This window comes from Eptatretus burgeri, chromosome 2, assembly GCF_056783735.1.
Source record: "Eptatretus burgeri isolate ZD-2024b chromosome 2, Ebu_testis_v1, whole genome shotgun sequence".
Classification (NCBI taxonomy): Eukaryota; Metazoa; Chordata; class Myxini; order Myxiniformes; family Myxinidae; genus Eptatretus; species Eptatretus burgeri.
The window spans coordinates 22707060-22718274 of record NC_140962.1 but is presented as its reverse complement, the minus strand read 5'-3'; the positions used below and the strand labels follow the sequence as shown (position 1 = coordinate 22718274).

Sequence of the window (11215 nt, the reverse complement as noted above, 5' to 3'; positions counted from 1 at the left end):
AACAGTCGATAAAGCCATGGAACACGTCTTCTGTATATTCACAAAACGGGGAACACGTGGATGTCGGAGAAAAATGACAAATTAGTTTCTTGGAAGGAACTATCCGATGAATCAGCCTCCAATGGAGATCACCAGACCTTTTACTTAAGAGCTTGCTCAACATGGAGTCCCATACAGGTTCAATGGGGGCTCAACAGGCATCAATCAGTCTCTTCCACCGGGTTACACCATTTAATGGTGTATGTCCCAGCAGTACCTTAACACAAGACTTGTACAAATCTTTACTACTAGTCTTTTGAAGGAGGTTTAACCCCATGCTAATGGAGGGTAAGTTGTGTGATTTTATCTGTCTCAACAGACTGGAGGAAAATCCACTCATTGTGAAATAGTTCAGGCTCGTGGGTCCAGCTCACTCCAAGTTTGAACCCTATCCGGACGACCTCTCTCAATACTTTTCCCGTCAGTCTTTCGGACCTAATTCCGGTTAGATCAGAGATTTCTCGAACTGATTTCCACCCAAAACCTGAGGTATGCCGGAGGTGCCACACTTTTGTGATGCCGACTATTATAAAATGCTGGCAGAAAACCCTACTTCTGGATGTACTGGAGAAAAGATGATTATAAAACAAAAGTTCCTGAGCAAACATGTGAATGACATAGGTGTCCTTCTGTCGGCACACTGAGATGCTTTGCCAAACATTCAACATACTCTGATAGAAAACCGGGGGTGGAGAAAAGTCAACGTGTTGAAGCAGGATCAGGAAGCATTCACGGCCGTATCCAAGCCCACCTGCTTGCCGCAAAATCTGAGCAGCCAAGAGATGACTTGGTAGTTGTTCATCCGACATCAGTCTTTGTACTGAGCACAACCGAAAGGCCATTATACGGCTCTTGATGTCGACCATACCCTGGCCACCCTCGGACAATGGTCGGCACACAACATTTGGTCGTAACCAGTGATGGCCTCCCCAGAAGAAGTCCGAGAGTTGCCTTTGCACTTCCTTCAACAAGTCTTCCGGTGGTTGCAGGCAGACGATCCTGTGCCATAATGAGGAGGCAACCAAATTATTAATTACCACAACGAATTAATTACCAGTACGAAAGATGGGGCAGAGCTCTTCCAAACCTGCTCAATTTTCTCTTGACACATTCAACAACACCATCCCAGTTTTTTTTTTTCATACTGTGTAGATCCAAGAAACACCCTAAGATACTGAACGCCATCATCCACCCACTTTTTTAAAATCGATTTGACAAAACTTTTGAAAACATTTTGTAGTCGGTACATAGCGGAGAAACAGGCCTCCTATTATTCATCTGTCTCAAGTCACCAGACTTTGGAAAGAGAGACATCACCGCTCTTCTCAAGCTTAGAGGGAGCTCTCCATGTGACAGAGATGATTCCAGGACATGCATCAGTTTTGGGCCGAACAGGTCCCAAAATTTGACGTAGAATTCAGCTGTCAGGCCATCAATTCCAGGGGCCCTTCCGGAGTCCATTCCACTTAGAGCTTGGGTTAATTCCTCGAGCGTAATCGGTGCGTCCAACTCAAGGCACTGAGGCTCAGTTATGGAGGTAAGCCGAAAGAGAAGACAGGTTGCTAAAATATCACTGCCCCCCAAAAAGGCGACACCAATCATACTCCACATTCTGAGTGATATGTGTTTCTTGCAATAAAAGTATGTCTAATTTTTTGCGCGTAAATGAATTTTGCACTTGAACTTGGCGATTGTGACTTGCACCTCTCGTCGGGTCAAAATACCACCTGACCCACAACAAATTGCAACAAAAGGTTTTTCAGTGGTTTTCATTCCTACTGGATATACTGATCAACAGAAAAAAAAAAAGTCAACCAAAATCTGACATCCGGAAATGGGTTAAAACAGTCATTTTCAAGATGGCTGTCACCGGGTTTTGAAATAACTAAAACAGCTATAACTTCTTCAATAATTGTGATAAAATCATAATTGTTGGTTCTGGTCCATGGTTTTAATGGATCAGCAATCCACTGGTGTCAATAAAATTTCGATCTGATCAGTATTTAACATGAAATCCAAGATGGCGGCAAAATTCAAGAGTGCAAAAATCAATAAATTTTTCCATCTGAACCAAAATCACTGAACACCTGGTGCCACTGAAACGTTTATTTGTGAACATTACATAATGGCAGTTTAGGTTACAATTTCAGTCCTCATCACTGTCCTCTAGTTCCTCAGAGGCTTGATTTAGTGGATTGTCACAAAACGTCACTTGGCATGATCCACGTGCAGACGTACTCAGAAGCCCATTCTTTCTGCAGCTGCAACGGGGTGTGTCACAAGCTGCGGTGCAGTTGCAGTATATCATCTTCAGAAGAGTGTCTGGTGCAGCATTCATGGTAGGTACAAATCGATTGTCTTCAAGTCCCCAGCCCCAGTCCAGAGGATCGAGGTCACCCTCCATCCCCATCCAAACCATGAACTGGTAGTACACTCGGAGACAATGAAACTTGGTGACAGGTTCTGTTGGGGGAAGACGTTCAGGTGTAACAAAAGACTTGGCAGCAGTGACCTTCTTTGTGAATATCTTGTAACGCATGGCTGCCAGAGAACTTGTGCTCTCCCCACCAAATATAATGGCCATCACTTGGCTGCCAATTTTCTTTATTTCAGCGTGGCTGACGCATATCGAAGTGAATGTATCTGCACACAACTGGAGGCCTTGATCATCTTCCATGAGTTTCTGAAAGACTGATTTTTTTCCCAATGCCATACACACGAGATGTTGAATCACATCCTGTGAAGGCGTGCAGGAATAATAGTTGAGTGCACAACTTATTCCCAAGAAGATGCTTCATCCGATTGATGTCATATACTTTCAGATTTCTTCTTGACTGGTTGTCTGATCTGAAATATAGTGGTTTTCCATCTGGTATACAGTCATGGAGCAAGAGCATCAATAAATCTGTGTCCTCTCCGATTAGTGTGGTGGAATGCAGAATTGTGCTGTTTACGGCCGTCTTGGCAATGTCCACATCAGCGTCCCCTTCTGCCTGAATAACTGTGCAGCCCACTTTCTTCAGCTAATCACCTATTAAGGTGATCAGCTGTTGCTTGTTACTGCCGACAGATAGGAATTCATCTCTCTTTCCGTCAAATTCAGTTTCTCCGGTGAAGTTCACAGTCGGCTAGCTGTTGGCTTCTCCCCGCCTCTGCTGAGTGTTATCCTTTATCGAAGGGCCTGCACCATAGCCATCAAAGACAACAGTTGTTGTCCCATAGTGTTTTGTTGTGAAGTCCACATATTCTCTGGCTATTTTGCCATATGTATCTCCCTTCTTCCACTTGAGCTTGTGCAGCAAGGATCCACAATCAAGAACATACCTTTCAGTCTTAAGGTGCGCTGAAGGTGTGGTGTCAGGTACTCCTTCACATGCCAGTGCCTTTGTACAGTGATCATTGACGGCTTGAGCGAGTTGAGGTTTGTCGGCCTTCCTCAAGATCTTGTTGTCCTCAAAGAGGGATGGAGGGTATGGACTGAGCTCAAAACTCATCACGTCCTCAAGTGACAAATAACCCATCTGGGATACCACCAGGAATCGCTGGAATAGCACACTGGAGTCGATGGTTCTGTGAGGAGCAACCTGGAGAGCATTAGAATTTCCCAGGGTCTTTGCTTTCTCTGTCCTCTTGATGGAGAAGGAAAACACAGGTTGTCCAATCATTCTCTCGATGATTTTGTTCCCAACAGCTTCATATTCATGCACGTTGATGTCTTCGCTTGCCACGATACCACTTATGATATTTCTCAATGTAGGATCAGAGGAGAAAGGTGAAAATGCATTCAGCTTTGTGCTTATCTTCGAGAGGTCGAATACATGTCTTTCAATTCTGGCACCAGTTGCTTCTTTATGCTGTTCGCTTGTTGTGTATGTGAGATCATTGAAGTCCTGCATGACGACGTTGACCTCAGATGTTATGGGGCCTGACATTGTCCACAATGCGAGGTGTTCCTCTGTCATCTTACTGCCATGAGTCAAGCCACCGGTGGTCTTTAGTGATCTCATGAGGGTTTGTTCGATGACTAGATCACAGCTGAGGCCTGCCCAAAACTGGTTTGTTCGCCGGATCACATGGAAGCCATTTTGAAACTTCTTATACACATCTGGGTGTTTGCTCTCCAGTTCACTCATTTCTTGTACGTAGAGATAAGCAGACTTCTGGTAGTTGTAGTGTCCAGCTGCTGCAAATATTGGCAAGGCATCAGCAACAGCTTGCAAGTGATCCTTCCAAGACCCAGTGCGATCTGCCTTGATCATTGCCCGAGCAGTATGGAGCATTTTCTGATAACCCAGCCACAGCTTACTCGTTTTGGATTGTGCAGCAAGTTCAGATTTCTTTTTTTCAAGTTCAGCAGTGATCTTCACAATTGCAGCTGATTCTTCAAGAATTTAAAGAGAGATGTCACCCGTTTGCAAGGACGAATACATTTTCTCAATCTCTTCCACTTGGAGCATGAACTCAGGATTTTCCTCCACTACAGATGCCACAATAATTCGATGTAGACACTTGCTCACCAGTAGATGGCCTCGGAATGCCCTCTGAACAGATTTTCCGGACATCATATGAACTACAGCATTTTCACCGTACCAGGATGTTTTTGAGTCCTGTTCCCGCCATCAACGTGCCTATTGCTCCAAGCAGATTCATGAACGTGTGAAATGTACCCAGCCTAAGCACGATCCCCTTCAAATGGCTATTCTCTGGTGCAGCACTGATTATCTCGGCAGCTTTCCAGTACAGCGGTTGAAAAACGTGATCACAGGAGGGACATGGTGTCTGATGGCCATGTTGGACAGGAAGTTCAAAGTGGACAGAATGCAAGCCTTGTCGCCTGGATACATATCAATCATTGGCAAATACAGAATGGAGGATGCGCCAGGATGTGTCTGTCCTCGGTGAAGGATGTGCATCATCCCCTGCCAGCGTGGTACAGTCTGCTTGAAATGGAAGGATAGCTCCCAGAAGATCTCAACTCTCATGTCACAGACTCGGAGATCTGGGAGGTCTCGGAACTTGATGTTGCGAAGAACATTGGTTGCAAAGCCATATTCTTTGATATCAATTTTTGTCATCTGTACAATGTTCAATTCTGGAATCTTCTGCCTTGTCACAAGATGACTTGATTTTCTACCAGGAGTCAATGCAGCTATCATGCCCATTCCATGAAAGGTACCTTTGCCATCAAGGGTGATGATGTTGTGATGTACATTGTCACCGGCAAACAACACTGATAGGTCAAATACGCCTGTTTCTTCAATTAGCAAATCAGGTGTGACTCTTTTCAAACCGCAGTACTTCACCATATGACGAGCCATATCCCATATTACACAGGGTTTCCACAAGGAATTTTGACCGATATATGTGATGGACCTGCACAGCAAGACCAATCTGGAGTGGTGCAATGACTGCCCAAGGTCTCACTGTTTGTACAATGGCTTGTCCAATACTAGCCACTTTACGTTGCGTGTTTTTTTTCCAACGAACAGACTATTCAACATATTCCGAAGTGTATCTGGAAGGAATGCCAGTGCAGAGTCAAGTTAAAGTTCTTCTGATTTTGGGTAGTGATCAGTAACAGATGGTACACCGTTCTTGATATCACTCTTGATCAGCCTTGCTGCCGTCTCAATCATGGCCTTCTTTTGTGCCTCTTCATCTCCTTCTCGCTGTGCTTCTTTGTAGAATGACTGCAGTATGTGTGATGTTTTCTCCCTGAATGTAACTATGTCATTTACACCCTCTCCTTCAGCAATATAAATGGAGTCCCCATATCTTTCCTTCATTTTCTTCTTCAGATAGTAGTTGGTGTATGGAAGAGAATGTTCATCCATAAGAAACTCTTCCATTTTGCCACGAAGGTACAAAGCAGTCATCTGTTCCTCATCATTCATCTCAAGATATGAACACATTCTGGAGAATGCCTGCTCTTGATCACTATCCATCGGACGTCCAGATTTCCTACTTGTTGAATCTGGTCCACTCCGGAAGTGCACTGGTACATCACACCCAGTGCGGAAATGGACACTGCACTGATGATGATATATGCAGTCAACTGCATGATCTCCACCATAGTACTCAATCCGCCCTTTCACTGTGAATGACCAATCATCGGACCGATTCTCACAGCAATCCAGAATGGTTTTGGCAAAGTCGTCAGTCTTGACATGACTGTAGTCAAAACTTCCAAGGTCCACTGTGGTCCCACAGAACAAGCAGTCAGATTTGCTGTTGAAAGGCCCGGTCAACACACGTGAACTTCGCTTCCTGGACGGTTTGGATGGTCCTTGTTTCTTCTTTTGATTCAGGATGTCGTGTTGATTTATATACCGTTTACGACAGTCCGTGTGTACCTTGCATCCAGCCGCCACATAAACATCGTCACCTCTCTGAACACTGGCTGCATTGATGCCATCAGCACCCTTTTGACGAATTTGCACAACGTCACTTCCATCCTCAAGCCTCTCCTTGCAAATTGAACACCGATCTTCGTGCATCTCAGGAGCTCTCATTCTTCAAACCTGAAACACAGAAAACAAAACATTCAGGGAAAGAGCATTCGAAGAAAGGGATAGGCTACTCAATCAGAGCCAGGGACATTCCCCTGACATGTAATACATCACATATAATTACTGGTAAGAGAAGACTGAAAACCCTTTTGTTAGAATTTGATAAATGTTGGGTGATTGCCTAACAGAGGTTTGATTATATAGAGACAATTTATTGATTTTACGCCCTTCATTTTTTTGCCGCCATCTTGGATTTCATGTTAAATACTGATCAGATCTAAATTTTATTGACACCAGTGGATTGCTGATCCATTAAAACCATAGACCATAACCAACAATTATGTTTTTATCACAATTATTGAAGAAGTTATAGCTGTTTTAGTTATTTCAAAGCCCGGTGGCGGCCATCTTGAAAATGACTGTTTTAACCCATTTCCGGATGTCAGATTTTGGTAGACTTTTTTCTATTGATCAGTATATGCAGTAGGAATGAAAACCACTGAGAAACCTTTTGTTGCAATTTTTTTGTGGGTTTGGTGGTTGTTTGTCATAAATTGACCCGACAACTCCACCATTTATGTTCAAAGTGCCAAAAGTGATTTTCTTCATTCTTTATCAAAAGGCTTTATCGACTGTCGCGAAATTTCAAGACCTGCTTTCGTGATGAATTTCCGAAGACGGTGAAACTGTGACTTTTGTTAATGGGAAATCAATGAGCTTTGTTATTATTTTTTTCGCAGTTTGGAGAAATGAAACTAAATCAGGAAATGTATCTTTGATAACCACTTTTCGCTGTCTATAGGCTAAATTTAGAAAAGAAAGTACAAGTTGAGGAGCTATCATTGACTGACTCATCGGAGACTGAGACAACTCGGGCACCTCAACATCTTCATCCGACTCCGACGTTTCTGACAACGCTGACAAGGTACCTCCAGGATCGAGAATATCAGCCTCCTTAGTCACGATTGGAATCTTGAGTGTCTCCAGAGATGTGCTGGAGAGCTCTACGGTACAAACTACATTACCCTGATGTTCATCTGGCACAAACTGAGCCGAAACCCCAGTTTCTCCCTCATGTGCCGTGTTATCTATGGAATCAGTCGGAGACTCTGCAATACATTTTTTCCATCTGTATGGGTAGAGGGGCACTGTCGAGGTCTGAGTCAATCACCGTCTGCTCATTAGTAACCAGTGATGGTAATGGTTCAATTGAGTGTTAACTAACCTCCTCAGCGTTGCCTCCTATTTCTATCTACAGAGGTGAACCGCATCCTTTGAGATTCATTTTCCTCAATTTTTGAATCGAATTTTCTCTCCTCCTCTTCAAAAAGGGTCGAAACATGAAAAACAAAATGGAGTGCGTTTTCAGCGACACTGTCCATCTCCAAAACTACTTCCTTTGCAGTACCGAGAGAGAAACTAGCATCTGTTGCTCTTCGTTTTTTTTCGGGGTAATTACAGGATCCTCTTCCATTTCTTCACTACATGAAAGAGCATCAGGACACGTTGTACAATTTGAGGTTACTTCATTTTCAGTAATCGGGAGTGATGTATCATTATTTCCGACGCTGGGATTGGAAACAAGAGTTTTGTTAATATCCGTCTCACGACAGGAGGGAACAGCAGGAATCGGTAAACTATTGAGATTAACATCAGCCCGTTTTATAGGATCTGCAGTGTTGATATCCTTCTTGCAATCCATGTCTCCATGGCCATTTTTACCACACTTTGAACAGGAAACCTTGGGACAAAATCGTTTGACATGACCAAGGGCTCCACAGAGAAAACACGTCAACGAAGCTGATGAAGCATACATTTGATATTGTTGGGGATCTCCCGCCCGTCGGCGTGCGAACGACCGCGTTAACCAATAGCAGCCGGTTCGCCCACCTAACGAGCAATCTCGTCGTAACTTTCTGGAACCACGCCAGAACCCTGTCACGGGTGGGTTCTCAACCCCACCACGGCCCAGTCCGCATTCGACCCGCGCGAAATAGGGTCAATCGCCAAATCTCGATATACCTAATATAAGTACTCGCGCAGGAAACCTACCGAGAGACCGTACCTCGACGCAGGTCGGCTTGGACACGAACCGCTCAAGCGGTCCGTTCCGTTCTGAGATAACCGAGCGGGTATTATCGCCCAACCTCGCCGGATCCGATTCTATTTAAAACCCAACTAACATTCCGCAATGCAAGATGGCGTTCCAATAAGGGAAAGAGGACACGACGAACGGGTTAACATTTAAACCAGCACATTTATTTACTCTACGTATGCAGGAACAATCATGCAGTCATTCTAAAACACCAACAAGCACGTATACAGAACAAGCAATGAATGCGGCACGGCACGTGGGCAAGACAAAGCGCTACAACCGTCTATAAGCAATTATTAATGTACAGTCACTTACACAGTTTTACTTATGGGACTCGGTGCCACAACATTCATTCGAAAGAAAAGCAGGAAAAAAGACCCCATCAAAGGCAATGGGGTCAGACTGGACCTCGAGGGTCTTTATGGCGTGGGACTTGGCAAACCGAACGAGTCCCACGAGACCGTTGCAGGTTACCTGCACCCTCGTAGTGTCTGGCTTGGGCGACCCGCGACGTCCCGCCCCCACAGCAGCGAGCGTAGCCATGGTCGAGCTCGGGCCTTCCATGTGGCAGGCGAGCTCTCTCCGGCTCTCTCCACGCGAATGCGCTTGGGCGACCCGTGATGCTCCTTCCCCACGGCAGCTAGCGTAGCCGCGGTCGAGCTCGGGCCTTGCCAAGCGGCCAGGTGATTCAGGCCTCAGTCGGCAACTCGTTTGAGAGGAACGAATGGGTCTTTGCTCTCTTAGAGTTGATGCTCTGTAAGAACCCGTCCGTCCCTCAGTGATGCTCGAACTGCGCCGAAGCCCAATCACCTCGGACCGCCTGTCGCTGGCTGGCGAGCTCTCTCCACACGAACGCGCGGTTCCGCACGACACAGCAGGCAAGGCCGCTCCTCCAGCTCGCGTCTCCCAGACTCTCCATCGACTGCAAGCTTCAAGCTCCCGACTCCGACAAGAGCCCAGACTTCCACGCAGCTCCTTGGCTTCCTCCCGACTCCCCGACCTCTCCAGACTGACTCAGACCGACGGATCAACTAAACTCTATGCGACCCAACTCGAACGCGAGCATGGCGCTCTGCTCGTCCTTTTATAGGGCTGGTGAGACGCGGTTTGGCCTCCGATCCTCGACCTCTGACCTCTGCGCGGAAAGCAGACTTGCGCAAGATCACAAAGCTTGATCTGACGAGCAAACGTCCCGCGTCAGCCTGCAGTGATGCGGCTCGATGCAGACTCGCCGCGGCTGGCGCAAAGATGGCGTCGTTTCAGAGATGAAGGTGAGGCAATGTTTGTGGTGTGGAGATGTTGACGGTTGCGGCGAAGTGGTGAGGATGGCGTGGTTTGGTGAGAAGCATGTGTGGTTGTGGTGGTGGAAGGTGGTTGGTCTGAAGCGGTTGTTGAGAGCGATGTTGGTGGTGGTGGTGGTTGTTGTGAAGCGGTTGTTGAGAAAGATGTTGGTGGTGGACGTGGTTGGTCCAAAATAACGATAGCAAAGAATAACGGCAAACTCAAAAATCACAGCCCAGTTAACATGAATAGTTCCCTTCAAACAACGGTGGGGAAATCTATCTGGACACGGACTTATCGGCCTAACTGATCTAGGGACCTTTATGGTGTTCTGTCAATTTCCACAGCCGTAACAATATTCACGATCATTGAAGTTTGCCTTGAACGAAATATTCAGTCCCGTGTCATCACCGCGATCAGGAAGAACCATGAAAATCTGTCGACGAAAACTCATTACATGTTTTATCCGCTCGACTTGGCTTCTCAGTGGAATCATAGACATCCTTGACACTACTGTCCCATATCGCGACAAAACTGATATTAGTTTATCGTTTGGTATGAAAAGTGGAACATTTGACATTACAATTTTCATCGCAGGGGTATCCATAGGGGACGCCAACATAAAAAACGCCACTCTCTGTGGTTAAACCTGTACTCACTATATTTTGCACAAAGTTTTCGTCCGACATGAAAACAATGACTTTCTGACTCATTCGGGACGCAGCTCGGACATGTTCACAACCGATTACATCCCCGACTGCTAATAAAACATCCTCAGTGAGGACACCCACTGGTGGAACACAAACAACCGCGTGTTTCCGAGTTAAATTTTCAAACACCTCATGCTGAGGGCGTACATTCGCCGTGATGGAAGTTTATCACCTCTTTGTCCGAACCAGACAAGAAGGTCAAACAAAATGAATCGAAATAAATTAAAAATCAAATGGATTATAAGCAACAAGGTACTTATAAAGGCCTCAAAAAAAAAATCAGCTAGGCCACACCCAAATAGGCCAGCTCTCACTATTTCAACGATAACAAAGGAGAAGAAACACGAATACAACACCACAGAACACAACGGGAAGGAAAAAGGGAAGAGGGAAGGGGACGAAAACGACACTGAAAACCAGTGTTGGGCACAAAAGCGATAATCCGATAACAGATAATTATCGAAGTTAACTTTTTTAATCGGACTATTATCGGAAGTTAACTTCCATTTGTCATTATCGGACCAGTTAACTTCCGATAACTCGATTTTTTTAGTCCGATAATGTCCGTTAATTTTTTGTCC

General features: G+C 45.4%; 1 pseudogene; it reads right to left on the bottom strand.

The window, feature by feature from the left end:
• Window positions 1-7153: 7153 nt before the first annotated feature.
• Window positions 7154-10426, bottom strand: LOC147031589 (uncharacterized; annotated as a pseudogene).
• Window positions 10427-11215: the final 789 nt, after the last annotated feature.